The sequence below is a fragment of the Quercus lobata genome, chromosome 1, assembly GCF_001633185.2.
Source record: "Quercus lobata isolate SW786 chromosome 1, ValleyOak3.0 Primary Assembly, whole genome shotgun sequence".
In the NCBI taxonomy this organism is placed as follows: Eukaryota; Viridiplantae; Streptophyta; class Magnoliopsida; order Fagales; family Fagaceae; genus Quercus; species Quercus lobata.
The window spans coordinates 8,542,311-8,568,245 of NC_044904.1; the positions used below are offsets into that span (position 1 = coordinate 8,542,311).

Sequence of the window (25,935 nt, forward strand, 5' to 3'; positions counted from 1 at the left end):
TTATTTTGCGTGTGAAGGGTGACTTAGAGATTTGATTCAAAACCTTGCTCATGGCGTTGTTTCCTAGGCCTTTATGAGACGGGCTTTTGTGTTTGCGTTTATGGTGGTGCTCTTCTTCATAAGAAAAGGTTTCACTTGGCGGAGTTCTTGGCCTTTGCCTATAATTATCACCCCCTTCATCATTAGAGGACATATTAGAACTGGAAGGGGACCGCTCCTGTTGCGCACGACGTAGCTTCTTTTTTAAGTCATCAATCTCCTGCTGCATGGCTTTATTACTGTCTTGCCTTTGAGACATGTGACTTCCCACTTGAGAATGGCTTAGGCTTGTATGGGCTGTATGCACATTACCCTTTCGATATCTCTCCCAATCTCTTTCCCATTCAAGGTTAAGAAAATCGTCCTATCGTTGAGAACCTGCAGACTCTGCTTTATGTGGACCTGATCCCACCATGTTTAACTGTTGCACTCACTGATACACAAATTCTCCCCACAGACGACGCCAATTGTGGGGACACGATTTTGAAGATCAAGCCCAAAGGATAAGGGAGATTGGTCTAATGAGCCCAATACAATAAATTTGTAGAGAGTGGGTCAAAGAACTAAGCCCAATGGACTAGACAACGGCTAATTTGGAGTTAGAAGATGATCCAACAAGCACAGAAGACACTGAACTGAATATACTCAATGTCCAAGGAGGTAATTTCTAGTTCCAATTAGTTAAACAAGTGACAAGTGCAGGTTTGATTGCTACAATGTTCTCAGATTCTTTTTCTTCCCCATTTTCTTGGGTTTTACATTCTAATTTATACTACACATCCTCTTATCTCTGCCGTACGCGTGTACGACTGAGAGCTTATCCTGGAGATTGTCCCATCACTTTCCTCTAGAAGTCCTTGGGGATGGTTATAAGATTGAGGGAATACTATTCAGAGATCACTTCATCATTAATGCGGCCAGAGGGTTAGTTGTAGAGCATTAAATGCAGTGATAACAGCTTTCCCAGAGATATTTTTGGGGCTCCCAACCTTCTTGTACGTTTTTGGTGCATGCCTCTATTGTTGGAGCTTCCTGGAAGGTCACCTTGACTATTTAGACCTACACCTAATTTGTGTTTAGCTTATCCAAGGAGACAATCCTCCCCGGATCATCCTCCCTTTTGTATATTGGATATAAAGGTGCTGAGTCCAGCACAGTTCATCACTATTTATTCCTCCTCGAACTACCCTTGCTCTCGGCCGAGATCCAAGGCCCAATATTCAATTTGGGCCTTTGTCCCCACAGTGTTGAAGAAAATATTATTTGGTGGAAAGCAATAAATAAGAAGAGAGAGAATGCTAGTACTCTCTCCGTCTCAATTTGGTTGTTCTGTTTGAAAAGTGAAACTTTTTAAGGGAACATTATTTATTATCTTGTTTGCCTTATAAAAATATATAAGTTTACAAAACTACCCTTAAATAAATTTATCAGCTTTTTTTATTTAAATTTTAAAAAGAATTATTCTTAATGAGGCAACTAAAAAGGTGCCTCAATTAGATTGACTTTTTAAGTATTTGTTAGTTTTCTTTTCAAATAGTTTTGAAAATACAGTAGGGGACCAGGGGTATAATAGGAATATTAGTAAACTAATAACTTTTATTTTTAAAAATAGGACATTATTTTGGGACATCCCAAAACGGAATAGAGGACAAACAAACTGGGACGGAGGGAGTATTAATTGGGTAGTAAGGTGGAAAATAATAGCATTTAATAGTGTTTTTTTTTTAACTTTTAGATATCTTAAAAATCTATGGTGTAAAAAAGGTGTAAATCTATAAGAGTTACACAAGATGTAACTTGAACCCATTTCAAGTAATTATGTACGATCTATTTTGATATGCACGATATCATCATAGGTAATTATGTAAATAGGAAAATTGTTTGAAATATATATATATATATATATATTGGAATCTCATTTTATAAGATCTTAGAAAATATATGAAAATATTAGGCTAATAAAATAATAGAAAATATAAAACGGAATAGAGGACAAACAAACTGGGACGGAGGGAGTATTAATTGGGTAGTAAGGTGGAAAATAATAGCATTTAATAGTGTTTTTTTTTAACTTTTAGATATCTTAAAAATCTATGGTGTAAAAAAGGTGTAAATCTATAAGAGTTACACAAGATGTAACTTGAACCCATTTCAAGTAATTATGTACGATCTATTTTGATATGCACGATATCATCATAGGTAATTATGTAAATAGGAAAATTGTTTGAAATATATATATATATATATATATTGGAATCTCATTTTATAAGATCTTAGAAAATATATGAAAATATTAGGCTAATAAAATATTAAATAACAATTATCACGAGATCTCTATCTAAGGTTTTGTGGTATACTCAAATGAAGCTCAACTTCTACATATTGTCAGAGAGATGGTATCATAAAACTGTCTCATGAGATACTATCTCCAATGTTCATAGAGCAGCAAAGGAGTGTTGCATTGTTTTCTTGTTTGTTTTAGGCCCATATAACGGAACATTATATGTGCAAGGAAGAAATTGGAGGCATTTGGAAAGATTGTAGCTTTATGTAGAATGATTTTTTATTTATTTTTGTTTCCTTGTTAATAAATAAATAAATCTAATATGTATAAGAAAACGATGTTCCCAAATCTTAATAGTAATGAACAAGTACAAAGAATGAAGTTTAAAGTTCTTGTCATGCAAGATACAGGTAGAAGTTTAAAGCTCTTGCTGTGCAAGTACACCTGTATTTGAGCATTAAGCAAGTTTTTTACTTACAATAAGCTGGGATTTGAATCCAAGTTCTCGTTGTTAAGAGAATCAAGTAATGTCAATGGGTTACAAGACTCCTCGCAACTGTTATGCAAGATATAAACACAAAAACACCAAAAGAGTGATTTTCCTTTATGCCAGTTTCATTAACCTTTACTGCACATACATTTATGCCGATGCCATATTTACACCACCAGAAATGGTGTTTTAAGGCTGGATACTAAGTTAGACTAGCATCAGCGAAAAGCATGATCATAGCCGTGGTAATGGAAGTTTTTGTAGATGAAGTGAGTCAACAATCTGGAAGATGCATAGAATAGTACTGCCAGCAGAACCACTGTGGTTCTCGCAACTGCTGAAATTGCACCCTGCTTGGCTGCAGCAGCAATCCCAATTGAAACAATAGAGACAACTTGGAGGACAACTTCAAGTGCATTGAGACCTTTGTATGCAATATTGCAACTTCGGCAGTTCACCACATGGGACCAGTACCTGAAAAAGATTGTGAAGGATAGTTTTTATTAACCAATTCTCATATATGAGACACGCAGTACTAAGGACCACCACATAAAAAGATATATATGCATGTATTGACCACATTAGAAACTTTTTGAATCTTCTAAAAGGTCTCAAATTACGCAATAATTTGCAGTGTCCTTGGCTTTTTACAGACTGAAAAGAAAAGTCTCAAGGTATTATAACATTTTTAACAGTGTAAGCTGTTAATTTAAGCATAGTTTACACTTGATGTCTTGCTGATAGTAACAAACAGGTTTAACCATTTAGCTTCTATGCTTCTACAAAGATCTATCATGCTTTTGTAATATGTTCTCCAAAATGATGCTAATTTTCAGATTATCAAAAAATTTAATCCAATTGGAGCTTGAATTCACATTGGTAGTTGTATGAATTACCTATCCATCAGCTGTTCTTTAGGAGGAGTTGGGGGAAGAGCCCCACTGTACTTGCCTCTCCAATCAACTTGACCACCAGCATACTTGTTTAGCCATTTTCTAAATCCGATCACAAGGGCATCTGACTTTGTTGGCACAAAACAAGCTTTATGCCAATTGGCATTACCTACATCCATTATCTTACGCTCCTGCAGAAAGATATCAAGAGTTGGATACTACTACTACAATGTGATAATACATTTAAAGAACAGCAGTCACAACCAATTTGTTTTTCTTCTTGCATGAGACTTGACTAAAGACTAAAGCTTTGGTGGGAAAAGAAAGAAAACTACACATCACAGCAGGGTAAATCACAATTTCATATTGGAAAAATATGTAGGGAGCAATTTCTATCCTATCAAATAAAAAGTTACATTAGAATTGTTGGACGTTTACATGGAATGAAATTTTTAAAAATTGAACCATCTCTGTGCAGTGTCTAGAAAATAATAATAGTGAAGAACTGCTGTTATGCTGCAACTAATAATATATGAAAGAAGATTGAACTGGAAAGTGAGTTTGACAGTTACTAGTACTGCCTAGTAAATATTTCCAAATTTTAATTTAAAACTTAGTTTTACTAGCAAAAGCAAGAAAATTAATAACTAAATTGAAACATTGAAGATCCTACATAGTTTAACCAATGAAGTATCATATGTATACATCAGAAAGAAACACAAGATATATGGTTGTTTTATGGGGAAACAGAGGAAACACAGCCTAAAGAAATGATCCATGATGTATTCATTGGGAGAGTGAAATGGATAAGCAGTAAAAGGAGTAGTGCTATAATCTTCCATGATAAGTATCCAGTCAGAACAGCAATCTTCACGTAATTGTTCACTTTTCCAATGGGGTGTCTGGTACCACTAGAAACTTATAGTTACTAATTTCCTTTCTCCGGGATAAATTTAAGGGTTTTGCTTATTGGATTAGGAAAGACAAGTGAGCCAGAAGGAGCTCTGATGGTTGTAAAGGTTGGCCTTTAGCAACTCTCTCTCTCTCTCTCTCTCCTGGCCAAATAAGGTTCTAGCAACGCTCACTCTATTAAGAAGGCTATGAGAGTTCACCTGTACACAAGGCCTCTAAGGGTGGGGACCTAATAGAGCATGATGGAGTAAAATATTGTAGGTGTCATCTCATTTACCTAAGAAATTCCCCTAATATTGTCAGTATGAGATTTATGCAGTCTATCTTCTGCAGCCCAAGTGGAAGAAAGGGGCAGCTTCAAGCATTTAACCATTTCTCAAGGATAAGTTCGTAGGGGTTATTTGAGTTATGCAGTTAAGTTCCTAGGGGTATTTGAGTTACGCAATTAACCCAAACTATTAAATTAATTTTTATACTAATAAGTTGAGCACACAGTAATTAACAACACTAAATTTATGTGAAAAAAAGGTCAGGGATGTTATCTTCCAAAGAAAAACAGGTACTATCTTTTCCCATCCTTTGGCTTTAGCTCAAGTTGTAAAGGGCAGGGTAAGGAGGGTTGATTCTTAAGTTCAAATCATTCCCCAAAAAAACGAAGTATATTCAGTGTTGCTTCTCTTTCACTCTCAAATTACATCTGGAAACCTTGCAGGTTGGATTTATAATTTATTGAGAGTAACATCCTACATTGTTATCTCTTAAAATAGCAGAACCAAGGAATCTGTAGTAAGGTTGACCCACTGATCCTACCAGTAACTTCAATAGTAACTCATCAAAAGCAAAAGTAATGTATAATGGAATAAACCAGTTACCTAGATTAAAAAGAATAATTTGTAATAACATACAAAGAGATGGGAATCACCTCTATGTGAAGAAGATATAAATCAGAGTCTAGAATCAGGTTTTGTGCCACATGAAACGTCCATCGTGGCACGACTTTATCAATCCAAACACCAAAGTTTCTTGGGAAGGACCATATCAATCTGCTATTCCCTGGACTAACTGGGATACAAAAGAAAATTAAAACGAAACTCCGCTGCACTGATGTTTCCTGCATCAACCAAGATTTACAAAAACAGAAGTACTAAGGAACAAAAAACGAAATAAATAAATAAGAATTAACCAAAAATTTCGCAAGTTTCATTTGTCATTTATATAGGAAAGATTAATCAATCTAAGGGATAACCTTTTTGGTTCCCACTGACGATTCAGATCCATTAGCTTGATCCACAGGCTTAGTATATGCATAAAACACACATGGGGGAAGAAATTTGCTATTGCTCCATCTCTGATCTGTTTTGAACCCATTGATGTCTAACTTTTCAATCATCAGTTCAAGCGGTCTGCCCCCCTCTCTATCAGCCTTCACAGTGAAGGCAACTTGGTTTCAGTCATCAGTTAGGACAGCAAAACTTATTAACTGAACATAAGGATTATTCAAAACTTATCTGTCTTTTGGTTGTTGAGTTTGCATTATTCCATGATGAGCATATGGAACATGAGCAGGGTCCATAAGATTCTCAATCAATACCTCATATCTGAAATTGCAAAATTGATATATTCCCCATCAGGTTTTCTAGAGTAAGGAGGTAAGATATAAAAAGAAAAAGCAGAATCCAAATTACAGGTGCCCAACTTTTAGTGATACACTTGTTTGAAAACCTTCCATATGATACTTAGCCAAATAAAAAGGAAGAAGAATTACAATCAGTCAAGAGGATATGAACTTTCTTATGACATTAGCCTATATAAACCTTGTTATTAATACTTTGTCCTTCAGCATTACATGTGCCTAAAAGTTCTATAACATATAGCAGGAAAAAGGCCAGATATTGAGGAGTAGAAAAAATGGAGGCTCTATTTTCCAAGATAACAGGTTTTTGTCAGAAGATAGTGGCAGACCATACCCATAAGGAATATCTCTATTTCCCATTGAGTTAGTAAATGAAGGATCATCTATTTCTGAGATGTAGGGGGGTTTTTTCTCCATAAGAATATCTTTGTATTGATGATCTGAGTTTGGCCAAAACCAAACAATGTTGTTCTGCACAGTACTTGGATAAACAGCTACACATGCTTTCTTGACTGTGTGCAGCTGCATAATTATTTGGAAATGTTAAACACTATTGCATTGGTCAATTGATATTGTATGTGTACAATCCTTTAGCTTCCATTGATGCAAAATCACATTATACAATCCCAAAACCAAATTCCCTATGCTATTGTAAATAATTCCTGAATGTTTGACTCTGTTCATTCTATTTTTACAAGAAAATAAAATAAGATAAAACAAAACAGTAATGTAAGAGCAAGCTTTAGAATATCAAAAAAGGCCCCCACATTCCTATCAGAATTTGAGTAGAACAGTTGTCACTATAAAATAAGAATTAAGTGCTACATCAAATCTTAATCCCTCAGCAAATGAATGAAAAAAAACGCAAGAAGAAGCAGAAAAATATAACTATTAACTAGATATGATTAGAAACTTTAACTCTGGTCAAGAACAATTTCATATTTTCTTAATTTATTTCTATATTTACTTTAATGGAAGGTTGACAAGAAGGCAGAGAGTTAGCCATTAGAAAGAGGGAATGAATGCCACATTTTATCCTTAAAAAGGATAAGTGGATGACGGAACTTATATTCACATTAGGTCTCTAATTGTACATGGCTGCAGGTGAAGCTGCAAAGGAAGCACTGTGGTTGAAGGGGCTAGTTGAAGAGCTTAGTTTGAACCAAGGAGGAATTCAGTTGCATTGTGACAGTTAAGTGCTACTTACTTGATCAAAGCCCGGGAGCGAGTAGGAATTAGTCTTTTGGGTTAGGAGGTGTCCTATATGTTACATTAACTACTCAGTCTGAGGCTTCCCAGAGTCATCTTCCTAACAGTAAAGTGTAAAACGTGACCTAGTTTTCAGTGAATTAAGCTTCTTTGTGTTATGATGAGAAAAAGCTACAATACAATCATTTCTATTATGCAAACAATACAAAGATCCAATCTCAAAATTTCTTCTTTACTTCACTGATTGTTCTGTGTGGTGATGAGAGGCATAAGTAAAGCATCGAAATTTGGAATCTTGTCCAGCTTAATATTGAATGAAGTGTAACAGATACTAAGTTTATCACTCATATGAGACAAGAATCGTATCCAAATATATTTATATTTAAGGAATCAGAACTCTGCATAAGCATTTGCAAAATTTTGATCCCAAGTTCTTAACACAGGAGATTTCAATTCAAGAGATTTTACTGGAGGGCCTTCAGGAGGTGCTTGAGGGATGAACTTGCAGTCACCAGAACCATTAAAACACCAACCATGGTACACACACTGCAACCTACCCCACTGATCAATCCTCCCTTCAGAAAATGGGGCCAACCTATGAGGACACCTATCATCAAACACTTTCCAAACTTCCTCGTTCCTATCCCACCACACAACCACATCAAGACCTATCACTTTTTTGGCATGTGGCCTCCTCTTGTCCAGGTCACAGACTGGCATAAGCGGGTACCATTGTGAATACCAGTCAAATTTCTCACCTTGACTGTGAGTTTCAAGCTCTAGCTCTGGCTCAGGTGGGTTTGTGGGTTCTGTTGAAACCTTTGTCGACAAATGAGAAAGATGAACTGGGTATTGGATTGAAATGAAAATTCAAGAATATGGGCCTTCTGAATTGGGTTTTATGAAGTGTGGTACGTATGTGAAGTGAAGGAAAAGAGGAAGCTTTCAGAGCTTCCATGGCTGCTTCTTTCACAGCTGAAACTAAAGAAAAGTGAGACACTTAGACTCCGTTTGGATCGAACTTATCTTTGCTGAAACTGAAAATTGAAACACTGTAGCAAAATAATTTTTAAATGTGTAAATAATATCGTGGAACCCATTTTTAATATTTTTTAATATATAAACAGTGTATGTACTGTATATATACTGTTCATAACAGTATATTTTGTCTCCCAAAGTCAACAAATGCGGGCAAAAGAAAAAAAAAAAAACAAAGGAAAACGCAACACTAAAACGTGAACGCAGGATTCCTTGGAATCCAAATGCCCTCTTAAAAGGCTGTTCAAAACTTTATCATGGTGGAAGCTTGTGACTGAACTTGAGGCTCTGAATTGTTGAGTAATAAAAAGAGTAGAAAACTTTGTTTAGAAATGGTACTAGGTATTGAATTATTTGTGTTGATAATTAAGTAGATATAGAAATGTGAAAAGTGGGGTCCGGATCTCCTCCCATTCAAAATTCTTCGGTTTTCTCTGATTTTTACCTAGATGAAGGACACGTGGCACATAAAACATTTGAAGGTCAAAAAAATGCCACATCAAAACATTATTTATCTCCATCTTACCCATCCCTTTCACTTAGCAGCTATGAAGCATGGGTGCGTTTTGGGACTCGGGTGCTGGTGCGGGTACGGGTGCGGGACTCAACGATTAAAAAATTATTAAAAATGTTTTTAATATATTACTAAGCATGCTTTTTTATATAATAATAGAAAACTCATATAATAATAATAATAATAGTATAGAAATAATAATAATAAAATAAATAGATAATAATAAGTAAAAAAAAAAAAAACAAAAAAAGTAGGAGGCTCTCACGTGTAGCTTCCCATTAAAAAAGAAAAAAAAAAGGGAAAAAAAAGGAAGATGTGGCTCTCACGTTTGGTAAGAGAGAGGCACAAAAAACAAAGAAGAGTTTTTGTATTTATCAAAAAGAGAGTTACAAAACACTTCCAAAAAAAAAACAGAGAACAACCCAGTCCACCGGTGTTTTTAAGTTTAAGTTTTTTTTTTTTTTTTTTTCCTTACCGGCCGATTTCCTTTTTCCGGCCGAAACACACCGATATCCGGCCGATACGATCCAAGTCAGCCCGAATCGGTGCGAATCCGTCCGGTTCGGCCCAAATCGACATGTGTCGGAGCCGAATCGACGCGAGTCGGTGTCGATTTGAGCCATGTCAGCGCGAGTCGGGAAATCCACGTGGCACGACGCGGCACGGACGCACAGTCTGCGGTGTCCCTCCCGCGTCGCCGCGTCCTGCTGCGTCGGATGCGAGTGTGCTGGGTCCGGAGCCGCGTCCGTGCATCCCAGCTTAGCAGCAACCTCTATTCACAAACCCACCTCCTATGTACACCAACAATCTTGGCAAATGGACAATAAAGAGCCATTGGAATGGTGCCAGAGAAGCCACCCACTAACACCCATGGCAACAAATAGCAATGTTACGAAGGTTTTGCGGCTATTGTACTTTTATTTTTTGTTTTCTTAAATGGAAATGGTTGCTTTGCTAGGACCGACCACAGTTGGGACGTTCTTCTATGCGGCTTTGAGAAGAAGTGGAGAGGAAGCAGTGTAAGAAAGGAAAGAAACTTACCCATATTCAGGATTTCAATTTCCATTTTTTGATAAAAGTTTCAAGATTTCAATTTCATTTCTTTTCTTACACTTTCTCAGAGACCAAAAAGTGCAAGCTGGTGATATGCAAAAAGTGAAAATTGACAATCACCAAGTGGCCTTTCTAAGGAGATGATAATCATCATGGGTGTTAGTGGGTGGCACCTCCAACACCATTTTGATGGCTCCTTGACATCTGTTTGCCAAGATTGTTGGTGTACAGGGGAGGTGGGTTTGTGAATGGAGGTTGCTGCTGAGTGAAAGGGGTGGGTAAGATGGAGATAAATAATTTTTTGATGTGGCATTTTTTTGACCTTTAGATGTTTTATGTGCCACGTGTCCTTTATCCGGGTAAAAACTGGATAAAACTGAAGAATTTTGAATGGGAGGGGAGCTGGACCTTGAAAAGAGTATGTGGGTAGATGTGGCAAAATGGGTGGGTTGGGTCGGGTCAATCGGGTTTGAGGGTCAAATAGGTCACAGGTCATTTTTAAACGGATCAATCGGGTTGCGGGTCGGGTCGGGTTTACTCGTATTTTTCAAACAAGTTTTTTTTTTTTTTTTTCAATTACAAAAACAGATTAATGACAACTTGCTTAGAGAGAATAAATAAAATCAATTAAGCAAATGAATTGCACTTAATGCTACTTGTTAATATCCTTCTAATTTTGATAGTTTTGAGCATGACAAAAATTATTTATAGTCATAAATTCGTGATGGAAAAAGTCTTCAATGTTAATAGTTTACTATCAAAATGCATATAATTACAAGTTTGCATCTTCAAAAAGAGATAGATCTTAAAACAAACAAAACAAGTAAGCCATCAAAGTAGCAAATTATCGATCTTCTTAAATGCACATGTTCCTGTTGCATTTAAAATAATAGTAAAGTTAGATTACTCAGAAAGATAAACTAAACAAAAAAAATATTAAAAAATAAACATAACATATTAAGTAAAGAAGAATAAGTAAATATTTTATAAGAATTACACCTCAATCTCAATCTACTCAATGTTGGTAGCAGATTCAGCACTGCAAATATTCATACTTGCAAATTGTAGCTCAAGTTGGCCTATTTCGTCAGCATCTTCATCTAGAATACAATATTTTAAATAATTTAATGTACCATGAAAGCAAATCAATAAAGAATTAAAAGTGTATAATTATGATTATAAAAAAATTAAATTACCTTCAAATCCATATAGCCAACTTTTAGTACACAACGTAGTTTTCACATTCTTAGGTAAAAGACATGATCGATATGGAGTAAGAATTTTTTTCTAGTGCTAAAACTTGATTCAGAAGCAACAGTGGTTATCAGAATGCTCATGACATCCCATGCCATTAAAGAGAGCTCTAGAAACCGATTGTAATGCTCTTTCCACCAAGAGAGAACTTCCAACTTTGAATTTTGCCTTTTGTTAAGTCTAGGCTCTTCTAAATGCAAGTCCAACTGAGATTTTTTTGTTTTGGCACCACAACCACTTTCATAATGATCAAATTTCTAATCATTAAAAAAATTTGCAATAAAAAATAATATCACATAACATTACAATCTTTATTATTAAAAAAACATAGCATAATGTATACCAAACAAAATGCAATTCACTTACATCATCTTCCTTATCTTCTAATATAGCTCAGTTGAATCCTGAATGAGATATATATATATATATATATATATATGTGGGAGGGTTTCTTGTCTCAGCCCCCAATTAGCAGGTATTGTCTGCTTTGACTATGCGTCACGGTTTTGCTCAATCCCACATCAGGGAGAGACTCCTCCCACATGTGCCTTATATGTGCCTTATAAACTTAAGCCCAAGACATGTGTACCACTACTACATAAGGCACATGTGGGAGGCATCTCTCCCTGATGTGGGATTGAGCAAAACTGTGAGGCATAGCCAAAGCGGACAATACCTGCTAATTAGGGGCTGAGATAAGAAACCCTCCCACAATATATATATATATATATATATATTTAAATGGTTGTCTTTACTACTAATGAGTGATGACACTTCACTTCTTGACAGCCTTGGCCAGCCCTTGTCTTGTCTCTTGTGTAAGTTGTAATGTGTTGTAGGCAAGGCAAGCACAGAAGCTAGGCTAGCTAGCTCCTATTGGTACTTTTGATGATTTTTTTTTTTTTGGCTTGGTGCTACTTTTGATGAATTAAATAGCCATTTTTTTTATAATATATTAATTATTAGTTTGGTACTTTGTGCTTTATGCACCTAGTATCAGAATGTAATTAAAATATTTTTTTAGTGAATTTTTTTAACAGGTCGGGTCACGGGTTATTCGGGTCGGGTCGAATTGACCCGCATAAAAATTGAGTTCAGGTCAAGTATTTTTTGGGTCAGCTCGGTCAATCCCTATTTTTTGAGATAAGAAAATTCTGACCCGTATTGCCATGTCTATATGTGTGGCTGTGGCTCACTGGCTCTGCTTGTGGTTTTGAAATTGAATCAATGGGTAGAGGATGGCTAGTCAATCTCTATTCAAAGTTTCAAGCCTCTGCACAAGTGGATTTGGCACTTTGCTTGTCAGGGCATTTAAGGATATTTGAAACGTGTTTCAATTTCAATTCGTACAAACTGTTATGCTAGTGTCTAGTGCATAAGTGCAATAATGAACAAGTTAGGATGTGGACATGTGTCCGAGTCTCAACATTTCCATCACTTTATTGGACACAAGCCGTATTCAAAATAATTTTTTTTTTTTTTTAGCTAAGGAATTTTTTTTCCAATTACTAATGAGAATTGAGAGTTTTTGTGTGTGTGTGGCTTTTAATACGATTTTACCAACAATTTCGTTATGTGACCTCAAAAACAAACATATTAATATTAGTTTAATAGTATCTCGAGTCATAGAGACTGAAGTTCATTGAAGGAACTCAAGTCTGTAAGACTTGAGTTCTATAAGCTAATGTGGATAAATATCCACATGGAACTTGAGTCTCTCGTACTCAAGTTCCGTAAAGCTTATATAAACAGAAAAACAAAGAAGAAAGAATAGATCTGGAGAAGAAGAAGAACATATTTGGAAAAGAAGAAAGCAGACAAAGAAAAACAAAGCATATTTTATATAATCACTTTATAAAAAAAACCCGCATCTCTCACACACATACACACAAAAATCTAAATAGTGAGGACTAAAAAATGAAGTTTTTTTTTGCGTGAAAGCAAACATGTATTAGAGCATCAATCAAGTTTTCTATAAGAAGAAAATAGGAAGAAAAGAGGGGGGGGGGGGATTGAACCAAAGTTCTACTTATTGGGAGATAATTGGGTAATGTCATTGAATTGCAGAACTCTTGGCGAGCATCAAGCAAGTAATAAACACAGAAACACTAGAAATGTGATATTTTTCTTTATGCAAGTTTCATTGACCTTTACTGTACACACATTTATGCTGAAGCCATATTTAAACCATTGAATATGGTGTTTCAAGGTTGGACAGTAAGTTAGACCATCAGTGAAAAGCATGATCGTAGTCTTGGTAATGGAAGTTTCTGTAGATGAAGCGAGCCAACCATCTTGAAGATGCATAGAATAGTACTGACATCAAAACCATCGTGGTTCTCACAACTGCTGAGATTGTACCCTGCTTGGCTGCAACAACAATAGCAATTGAAGCAACAGAAACTACTCGGAGGACAACTTCAAGTACATTGAAACCTTTGTATACTGCACTACAACTAGTGCAGTTCACCAAATGGGACCAGTACCTGAAGAAGATTGTGAAAGATAATTTCTATGAACCAATTCTCAAAAATGAGACAAGTGGTGAATATGTGTGAAGTGTTCAGATTAGGAATTTCCTATATCTTCTAAAAGGTCTCAAATTAGGCCATATTTTCCAGCCAGTGTCCTTCGCTTTCCACAGACAGAAAAAGAAAGAAGTCTCAAGGTATTACGATAATTTCAACTATTTAAGTTGTTGATGTAAGTAAAGTTTGCACATGATATCTTGCCGATAACAAGAAACATGTTTAGCTATTTATTATATGCATCTACAAAAATCTACCATGCTCTTGTCTAATGTTCTAAAAAGATGATACTATTTCAAGATAATCAAAAAAAGTATCAAGTTCTAGCTTGAACCCACATTGGTAGTTGTATAAATTACCTGTCCATCAACTGCTCTCTAGGAGGAGTTGGGGGAAGAACTCCACTATACTTGCCTCTCCAATCAAATTGACCACCAGCATACTTGTTTAGCCATTTTCCACATCTGATTTTGTTGGCACAAAACAAGCTTTCTGCCAATTGGCAGGACCAACATCCATTATCTTATGCTTCTATAGAAAGAACTCAGGAGTCAGAAGCCACTACTAAAATCTATGTGATATAATACATTTAAAGAACAAGTCACAGCTAATTTGCTTCTCTTCTTGCTGGAGATTGGACTAAATACTAGAGATTTGGTTTAAAAAAAACACTAAACTACACATCAAAGCCGGGTAAATCACAGTGAGCAATTTCTAGTTTCTATCCTCATATAAAAAGTTAAATTTCAGAAAAAAATAAATATAAGAAGTTGTATTAGAATCATTAGACATTTACATGGAAAGAATGTTCTAAAAAATTGAACCATCTCTGTGCAGTGTTTATTAAATAATAATAGTAAAGAAATTTTGTTCTGCTGCAAGCAATAACCTATGAAACAAGATAGAACTGGAAATTGATTTTGTCAGCTACTAGTGCTGCCTAGTAAATAATAATATTTCCAAATTCTAATTCAAAACTTAGTTAATGTAATAGCAAAATCAAGAAGAATAATAACTAAATTGAAACGTTGAAGATCCTACATATTTTAATCAATGAAGTATCATATGTATACATATGAAAGAAATACAGGATATATGGTTGTTGTTCAGTGTCATTTCTTTTTCAATCTCAAATTACATTTGGAAACCTTACAAGTTGGGTTCGTAAAATATTTGAGAATAATATCCTACATTGTTATCTTTTAAAATAGCAGAACCCATGAATCTGTAGTAAGGTTGATCTGGTGAACCTATACCAGTAACTTCGATAGTAACCCATCAAAAGCAAAAGTGATTATAAAGGAATAAACCAGCTACCTAGATTGAAAAAAGAAAAAAAGAAAAGAAAAGAAACTTGCAATAACATACAAAGAGATGGGAGTCACCTCAATGTGTAGAAGATATAAATCAGAGTCTATAACCAGGTTTTGTTCCATATGAAATATCCATTGTGGCACAACTTTATTAATCCAATGACCATAGTTTCTTGAGAAGCTCCATATCAATCTGCTACTCCCTGGACTAACTGGAATGCAAAAATTTTTAAAAAAAAATTCCTTCTGCACAGATGTATCCTGCATCAACCAAGATTTACATAAATAGAAGTACTAAGGAACGAAAAATGAAATACATAAGTAAGAATTAACCAAAAATTTTGTTTATCATCTATGTATAAAAGATTAATCAATCTAATAGATAACCTTTCTGGTTCCAGCTGATGATTCAGATCCATTAGCTTGATCCTCAGGCTTAAGAGATGCATAAACCAGGTATGGGGCAATAAATGTGCATCTGCTCCATTCCTGAAACTGAACTATATTGAACCCATTGCCGTTCAACTTTTCAATCTTAAATTCAATCGGTGTGCACCCCTCTCTATCAGCCTTTGCTGTGAAGGTAACTTGGTTTCAGTCATAAATAAAGAAATCAAAACTTATTGGCAGAACATAAGGATTATTCAAAACTTAACTGTTTTTGGATGGTAGAATTTCCTTTACTCCATGATGTGCATAAGGAACATGAGCAGGATCCATAAGATTCTCAATCAATACCTCATATCTGAATTTGTAAAAAATCAATATATTCCCAATCAGATCTGCTAAAGAGAAAGGAGGAAAGATATAAAAAAAAAAAAGAAGCAAAACCCAAATTCAGGAGCCCAACTTTTCGTGATACACACATTTGAAAACCTTCCATATGATATTTATGCCAAATAAAAAGAAAGAAGAAGCCATTTACAATCAATCAAAATGATATGAACTTTCTTATGACATTTGCCAAAATGAAATTATAAAATATTAATACTTTTTCCTTCAGCATTACAGGTGCCTGAAAGTTATAAAACATATAGCAGGAAAAAAGGCCAGATATGGTTTCATAAGTAGAAAAAATAGAATTTATATTTTCCAAGATAACAGGTTTTTGTCAGAAGATAGTGGCAGACCATACCCATTATGAATATCTCTATTTCCCATTAAGTTAGTATATGAAGGATCATCTATTTCTGGAATGTAGGGGGGTTTCTTTTCCACAAGAATATCTTTGTATCGAGGATCCGAGTTTTGCCAAAACCAAACTATGTTGTTCTGCACAGTACTTGGATAAGCAGCTACACATGCTTTCTTGGCTGCATGCACCTGCATAATTATTTGGGAAGGTTATTCGCCAATTGCATTGGCTAATTGATATCGCACATGTACAATACTTTAGCTTCAATTGATGCCAAATTACATCATACAATCCCATAACCAAATTCCATCTGCTATTGTACAATATTCCTGCTAAAACATTGGCATGCTATGTTCCTTCTATTTATACAAGAAAATAAAATAAGATAAAACAAAACAGTGATTTAAGAGAGAGCTTTAGAATGTCAAAAAAGGGCCACACATGCCAAGTAGAAATTGAGTAGAACAGACAGTATAACAAGAGTTGAGTGCTAGATATCTTTATCCCTCACAAACATTCAACAAATGGATGAAAGTATACAAGATGAAGCAGAAAAATATACCAATCAACCAGATATGATTATATCCTTTCACTCTGGTGAAGCACAGTTTTTTATTCTTAAATTATTCGTTTACTTTAATGGAAAGTTGATACGAAGGCTGAGAGTAGCCATTAGATAGAGGATATGAATGTCACATTTAATTTTGACTTAGTGTAAGTGGATAACTAGGCTTATATTACATTAGGCAATAATTTAATAGTTACAAAGGAAAAATGAGATTTGAACCCTGAATATCTTAGAAACACTAAAATGTGTCAACTAGTTGAGTTACAAACCTCTTGGCCAATTATACAAACTAGAAAAATCCAATCTCAAGGTTTCTTCTTTACCTTCCTGATTGTTCTTTGGAGGGAATGAGAGGTACTGGTAAAGTGTCGAAATTTTGAATCTTGTCACAGCCTAACATTGGATAAAATGTAACATATACCAAAATTTCCATTCATATGTGACAAGAATCCTATCCAAATATGTTAAAGGAATGACAACACAGCAAAAGCATTTGCAAAATGTTGATCCCAAGTTCTTATCATAGGGGATTTGAATTCAAGAGCTTTTACCTTAGGGCCATTAGGAGGTGCTTGAGGGATGAACTTGCAGTTACCAGAACCATTAAAACACCAACCATGGTACGCGCACTGCAACCTGCCCCAATTATCAATCCTCTCATCAGACAATGGAGCCAACCTATGAGGACACCTATCATCAAACATTTTCCAAGTTTCTTCATTCCTATCCCATCACACAAACACAACATGACCTATCACCTTTTTTGCATGTGGCCTCCTCTTGTCCAGGTCAAAGATTGGCATAACAGGGCACCATTGTGAATACCAATCAAATTTCTCACCTTGACCGTGAGTTTCAAACACTGGCTCAGGTGGGTTTGTGGGTTCTGTTGAAACCGTGGATTATATGGTGTTAAAAACCTTGAATTTCGATTGTTTTCTGTGGAATAATGAGAACGATAAACTGGGTATTTGATTGAAATGAAAATTTAAGAACATGGGCTTTCTCAATTTGGTTTTATCAAGTGTCGTTCGGATGTGAAAAGAAGGAACAGAGGAAGCTCCCAGAGCTTCCATGGCTACTTTCTTTCACAGCTCAAACTAAAGAAAAGTGAGAAACTCGAGGCTGTTCAAAACTTTATTAGAATGGTGGACTAAACTTGAGGCCTGAATTGTTGAATATAAAACGATGAAAAATTTATTTGAATATTTCTAGCTATTGATTTATTTGCGTATGATAGTCAGGTAGATGAAAATGGTAGGAATATGTGAACGTGTAGCTGGCTGGCCCTGCATGTAGTTTTGAAACTGAATCTACAGCAAGCCGTCGCTAGGGATTTTTATTTTATATCACAAGAACAACCTTAATCAAGAAATGGCGGTGGGTACAACAAACCGCCATGCACAAAATGAATGTATTATTTCCTCGTGCATTGTGGGTCCACCTCCATGTGATAGGGAGATAATTGCACTGGGTGAATGTAATAACCCTCCTCAGCTCCTCAAATAGGGGTGAGTGTCAGTGGGGTGTTGTATTACATCTGCGGGAGGAAAAAGTATACCTTGCAGCAAGTATGTGAAACATATCTCATAGTAGTTGGGTCACACGGGCAGAGCCAGAGGGGAGCGTGCTGCGTGGGGGTCACCTGCCCCCTACTCCTCCTAAAAAGTCCATTATATATGCTGGAGTAATGTTACTGACATAAAATAGGAAAAACAAAGAAAATTTTTCCCTCAACAATATTTTTACAATACTTCTGTTTTTAGTTGAGATAGATCTTAGAATAATTTATTTTATTTTATTCTGATCAATGATGTACTAATACTTCAATTTATTGTAAAAATATTATGAGATTTTGTGGTGTCAGGGCCGGCTCTATGGTGTAGCAAAAAATGCGGCCGCCTAAGGCCCCAAGTAAAAAAAAGGCCCCCAAATTTTAACCAATAGGATTATTTATAATTAATAAATAAAATAATTTTTTTTACTAGATGAAAAACAAATAAAAAAATAAAGAAAAATGCAACGTCGTCCACAATATTTTTCACAATACTTTTACAACTAATGCTAAGTAGCAAGTTATTACAACCTATTGTTGATGGCAAAAAAATAATTATAGTGATATTTTCAAATAAAAACAAAAAGTAGTTTAAAATCTAGGATTTGTTGTAAAAAATATTGTGAATGTTGCACTTCTAAAAAAAAAAGAATAATAATAAGAGTTTAATTAGCAAACTTTTACTAGTTTTCATCTAAATCTACCACTAACACCACTGTTTTACTTACCACTATTAATCTACCACATCAACAAGTATGAAAAATTTTGTCAAATTTTTTCTGTCTTAAAAATTCCCAAAAAAAAAAATTTCTATGTAGTTCATGTTAATTAGTAGTAATTTTGCATCTAAATTAAGATGATCAATTTTCGCCTGAGGCCCCCAAATGCATCAAGCCGCCCCTGTGTGGTGTTACTAAAACAACTTCTCCCACTTCAAACACTTGACACAAAATATTTTTTTTTTTTTTTTTTTTTTTTTTTTTTTTCACTTATCCAAATTGGAAAAGGATTTGCTGTAAATTAAGTTGTAGCAACTCCTGCAAAAATGCACACATGTGACTACTTGACATATGTGCATTTTGCAAGAGTTTCTACAACTTAGTTTGCAGCAAATTCTTGCTTTTTTCCTTCTTTCCATTTCAAGTTCAGCTCATGGAACTAAAATTTCACATAATAATAATAATAATAATAAATGTCTTGTGTGGTACTAAAGCATTAAAATGTCCATTAATTTTTTCTCCTTCATCTCTTGCATTTTCATAGTTTCAAAATTTGAGTTCCTACCATAAATTAAAAATTTTAAATTATTAGAAGAATAGAGAAAAGTTGAAATTTATTTTGAGGAATCAAATTAGATCTCTAAACTTTATGTATATAGATTAATTTCTTACTTTGATGATTGATCTTCGGTCACTATAAATTAGATGTTTTACAATTGTTTAATTTTAATAGATTTTGTATGACAATTACTGTTTGTTTATAATTTTATTATTAATATCGATTAGTGATTTTAGGTTTTTTATTATTATTGTCTTTTGATCTCCCCCCCCCCCCTGAATCAAAATCCTAGCTCCGCTACTGGTCACACACATAGGTGGGGTCTACTTGTTGTGAGAGAGATACTATATATATCCGCTACAAGGTATAATTTTGGAATGTGAAAAATCTTATTACATGCACATTATTACGCTATTCATTTAAAAAAATTGTGTTTTAAAATTTAAAATTGTGAAAAAAAACACAATTTTAGTCCATGTGACAATGTTTATACAGTGAATGTTTAATAAGGAGTTTGTATATGGTAAATGTATAATAAGTAGTATGTGACTATCATTATTGGAATGCAATGTTGTTGGATCTTGATGGTTGTCTCAGGAGAGGTTACATTTTTTTAAAGATCATAATATTAAAAGAGATCAACCATACAAATATCCACTTGGGGTCATATCAAAAGATACAAAATTCTGATGTAGTTTAGTTCACTTTTTTGTCAGTGCATCAACACACTATTAGCCTATCTAAAGCAATGCCTAACTATTGATTAGAAGATTCTAAGAGAATATTCTAATGCTCTGCCAAAGGTCCTAAAATGAATTGAACACAAAATTGTTTTTTTTTTTTTTTTTGGTAACCAGAGGTTCCAAATGCCAAAATGAAAAAAGGTTCCCCAATGAATTGGGTTTTATGAAGTGTGGTATACGTACATGTGAAGTGAAGGAAAAGAGGAAGCTTTCAGAACTTCCATGGCTGCTTCTTTCACAGCTCAAAACTAAAGAAAAGTGAGAAACTTGAGGCTGTTCAAAACTTTGTTAGAATGGTGGAAGTTTGTGACTGAACTTAAGGCTCTGAATTGTTGAGTAATAATAAAAAAATGCAGAAAGCTTTATTAGAAATGGTAGTAGCTATTGAATTATTTGTCTTAATAGTTAAGTAGACATAGTATTGTGAAACGTGAATGCGCGGCTGTGGATTACTGGCTTTGCTTGTGGTTTTGAAATTGAATCAACAACCATTCTCTCCAAGGGTAGTGATGTAGAATAGACAGCACATACTTTTTTGGAGTAGCAAAGGCGTAGGAAGTCGCAATGCAAACTTAAAGGGGGAGTCAGTAGAGGCCACTAGGGCAACAATGTCGGAATTGCATGAAATTTAGCAGGTTGAAGGAAAATGACATTCTGATCCAAACTCATTACTATAAGTGCTGCCAAAATTTAGGCGAATTTCTTCCTTAAGGCCTCGAAAATAGTGTTTTTACTTTTTATAGTAATATTTGTTTTTCCTTAATAACTTTTAGTTTTAAAGTCAAAATAAGGTCCTGTTTGTTTTGGGATGACTCTTAAGGTCAGTAGTTTATGATTTTGCGTTTAACTCAATTTTGCCATTTTTGGTAAATTTTGGTATTTTGTTACCTAATCATGTAATTAGTGCAAATTAGAGTTTTAAACATTTTTCTCATCATTTATATGTTTTGTAGCCATCAGAGGCAAATCAGACTATTATCAATAAACACAGACGTTTTGTTAAATTTTCTTTTGGTGGATTCCAGTTTTTATCTCCTTGTGGATTTAGGAAAATCCCTCGTGGATTCGAGTTTTACTACCAAAAACTAACAATTTGGTTTCCGTCCTATCAAGAAAGTATTGTGTGTGCTTTTTTTAGGCTTTCGCAACATCAGGTAAAGGGTGGCTAGTCAATCTCTGTGTTCAAAGTTTCAAGCCTTTGCATGGATTTGGCACTTTGCTTGTCAGGGCATTTAAGAATACTAGCCGATATCTCACGTGATGTGCGCTGCATTTTAATAAATTTTCTAAGAATTTATTTACGACCCATTCATGAATATTGTTATAATTAGTCTTAGTTAATCTTTGAAATTTTGTGGTAAAACTAAATTCAAACTAAATACATTGGGGAAAAACTTCCTCTAATTCATACAACCGATAAATGTCACTAGATCATAGTTTACATTATCACCTACAAACTTGTTAATTCCTAGATGTCTTTCTTGTATGATTTATGCTTTATATATAGATTCTATAGTGTTAATTTTTACATTTCTTATGCCACTAAAGTCTCCATATCAACACCTACAATTTTAATGTCAGTGAAAGTAGCTTTTCACTGATTTCAAAATTGATACAAGAGATAAGATTAAGGTACGTTAACATTTTAAATGGAGAAAAGTTTGATTTTCAAAGATTGTAAATATAATATAGTGAAAATTGATAGAAGGATATCTTAATAAATTTGCTATAAAAACTGCTAGAATTTTCAAGATGCAACAATAGAAAAATAATGCCATAGTAATGCAATAATATCACAATTTAAACTCCAAATTTTAATTAAACTAAAAGCAACCAAAACACCAAAAATATTACAAATCCTTGCCAAGAATATGCATTATATGGAAAATTAAAAATCTCAATTGGCACATAATATGAAAAAAAATAAACCTATACTCATTACAATTGACACATAATATGAAAAAATTAGCCTAACACATTAGAATGCTACATTAGTAAAAATGTATACATAAAATATGAACAAAATATTTAAGACGAACATAATATTTTGGAAATTAACATACCTTTCAAAAAGTGAACCAAATTTATTGTGAGAGAAATTATGGAAGTTTAATTTTTAAGTTCAAAGGAAATGAGGATTTATATTGGATGTGGAGACAAATAATCATATTACCCAATTTGTTGAATCTAACTCTTGCAATTTTGTATTGAAGTTAGGTTTATGCAGAAAATTGAAAAGTTTTCTTAGTTTGTACTTTTCCCATGACTTTTTAGATCTATTCGTATATATCCAAAGCATTTTAAGTTAAAAATGTATACAAATTCTTTGAATTATATTAATACATTGAAATAAATGCATCTGTCATTACTTAACACTTTGACATAAATGCTAAATTTGGATTAGGTGGAAGCCTAAATGGAAAGAATTTCATACAATGCGCCATTTGGCAGAACATCATGCTCTCTCATAAGAGGTCTCTACTTTTATAAATTTTGTAAGAAATTATTTATGACCCATTGATTTCATGAATACTATTATTGCTAGTCACACTTAATCTATGAGGTTTTCTACTAAAACTAAATTCAAACTAAATACATTAGGGGAAAATTTCTCTAATTCATGCAATCAAGAAATGTCATCAGATTGTAATTCGCATTGTCACCTACAAACTTGTTGGAGGTGTCTTTCTTGTATTATTTATGTTTTATATATTAACTAGTATGTAACCCCGTGCATATGCACGGTATATTTAAAAACAATCATAATTATATGTGTGTGTATATATATATATATATATATATATATAAATTGTTTGCTTATTGATTATGAATTAAAAAACAAATTGAAATTAACATATAGAATAATAAATGTAAAAAATAGAATTAGTCATGCCAAGACAACATTTCCTCAGGGACCAATCCCTTCACCAAAATAACTTGGAAAAGAGTTTGACAAAGACCATCTTGCTAAGATGTGTAGCTTTATTAGCATTCCTATACACCCAATTAAACTCCAGCCGGTCAAATCTTGCATATAGCAATCTGACTTCAACAACAAAATTAACAGTTCTCTAGTGCACTAATTTGGATCTATTGGTCACTACCTCAACTTAAAATTTGGAATTACCCTCAATTACCACATTCTAAAGCTACTTTTGACCTGCTAATTCCACTGCCCACAAAAAAGCTTTGACTTCCACTTGAATAAGAACGTTAGTATTCACTTTTTTTGAGAAGGCGAATAAGCTACACTATAAGCCACATTCCATGGGTGCATGTAGGAGCTATGCTTCATACATGATTCTGATATCAAGTTCAACATGACATAAAATGACCATGAATGACAACATTCAGAAGAAAAAGTTTTGTCTTAAAAAATTTAAAACTCAGAGTTTGCCTTGAACTATGGACAATGACAATGCCTCAAGAGTCAAGATTAAGTTATGTACATTTGATTTGCGAAGCTTAAGGTCAAAGATACAATTATCAAATGACATGCACCCACTATTATCCTCTGGCTCACAAATCAAACTTTAAAGTATCTTCTCTCTCAACCATGGCATTCACCCACTATTATATTATGCTATATGATTCTCATATAAAATATTTCCAGATTCATTCATATGTGAATCTTCCAAACCAAAATTCGCTCACGAATTAAGACAAATAAATAGCTTTCGTTGAGAGCTTTCATTTGTTCCACTATATTTTCTGCTATATGATACCATTGTTTCTAGGAATGCTTAGCTTCATTAAAAGTCACTCATAACTAAGTACATACTTTGAAGAGCATTACAAACTATGAAAAAAAAAAAAAAAAACTATTATAAAAGCTCGAAATTATTCTCTGAAAATGGGTTGAATTTATAATTTTCCTATTTTTTTGGTTTGTTTGTTTTTGGGTATGATCTTTTTAAAGATAAGTAACAACACTCATATGGAATGCTATATTTTAGCTATTGATGAATATTTACCGCTTTTGAGTGCCATCCCCCATATTGGATCTAAGTAAATACTATCTCTCTATATTTACCCATTGAGAAACTAAATATATTTTAAATTTTTAATCGATGAATCTTATCTACCTAACTCTATAAAAAACTTTTATTAAAGTATGGTCATTGTTACTAATTGTATAACTAAAGTCAACTATATATTTTTTTCATTATAGATCTTATCTCATGCAATATGAAAAATTTCAAGAAATACCACTTTCAACTTAGTGTCTCCAAAAAATAAGTCATATACATTGGACTTGGAAGAAAGAGAACTACTGGTCTTGCCCAATCATACCCTTATATTCTTACACCAAATAATTAGATTACTAGCTTTGTTTATTGTTGAGATGCAACCCAAAACAAAAAAGGCATACGACAACAACAAAATTAATAATAAATAAAATCTCCAAATAGCATTATAATGAAGTATTGTTTCCAAAAGCCATATTTTTCAAATTTGTATGGTTGCTTATTTTAATCCTCATACGGGATTTAAGTTTCACTTATACATTTGAATATTGATATTGCTAAATTCAATGGTTAGTTATGAATGTTAGGTTCTAAAGTTTAGGATTTTATGTATTTAGAACTCTAATTTGTATTGTTAGCAAACCATGATCAAAACAATGTGTTTAGAAGTGTTTAAAGCTAGCTTAAAGTTGTGCGTCAATGTAAAGTTGGAATCAAGTTAAAGCAGGAAAGGATTGTGCCTTTCAGCCTGGCTCGATCGATCGAAGCTCAGGCAGAATGTTTTTCTGCAGATTCGTCCAACTCAACCCTAAGTGTTTTAAAACGTTTTTAGGGTTTCTTATTTGTCCTAAGTATAAAAGACAAACCCTAGCCACGTTTTAGTATTGCTCATCTTTACAGTTTGTGTAAATCTCTTGTGAGATCTAGAGGAGCTTTCCTTTACACAAACTTAGGGTTTTCAAGGAGAAGATTTATCTACGCTTTGATGATCAATTCAGTTGCTGCCATTGAAGCTTAAAGAAAACACAAGCGGGTGTGCTTGTAATTGGTGGTGAATCCAAGAAAGAAGGAATCCGTGGATTCGGAGCTTGCACGTGGTCGTATCAGTAAGTTCTACTGGTTGGTAGCAATAAGAAGTCGAGCGTGGGGGCTTGTAAGTCTTATTGTATGAACTTCGATTCTTTCAAGATAGTGGATTCAAGTTTACCTTGAGGATAGCTAGGTCAAATCCTCCCCAGGTTTTTACCGGTTTGGTTTCCTGGGTGATCATATCTTGTGTTATTTATTTTCCGCTGCTTTGCATGATTTGATCTTTTATATTGTGATAACCTAGACTTGTTTAATTGGGCTAAGTAACAACTTGGCTGATTACCTAGGTTTAATCAATTGTTTAAGGGGTCTAAAAATTATCAATGAAGCAAAAAAGTTGTTAACCATATAAAAAAAAAAAAAAAGTGAGAAAAGGAATTGAAAATGTTTCATAAGTCAATGAATATGAATAGAAAAGGGGCTGCAACTTTACTTACAA

General features: G+C 34.0%; 2 pseudogenes; both read right to left on the minus strand.

Annotated features, from left to right (window-relative positions):
* Nucleotides 1-2,811: 2,811 nt before the first annotated feature.
* On the minus strand, nucleotides 2,812-8,799 carry LOC115977316 (annotated as a pseudogene).
* Nucleotides 8,800-13,331: 4,532 nt separating this feature from the next.
* Nucleotides 13,332-18,323, minus strand: LOC115977329 (annotated as a pseudogene).
* Nucleotides 18,324-25,935: the final 7,612 nt, after the last annotated feature.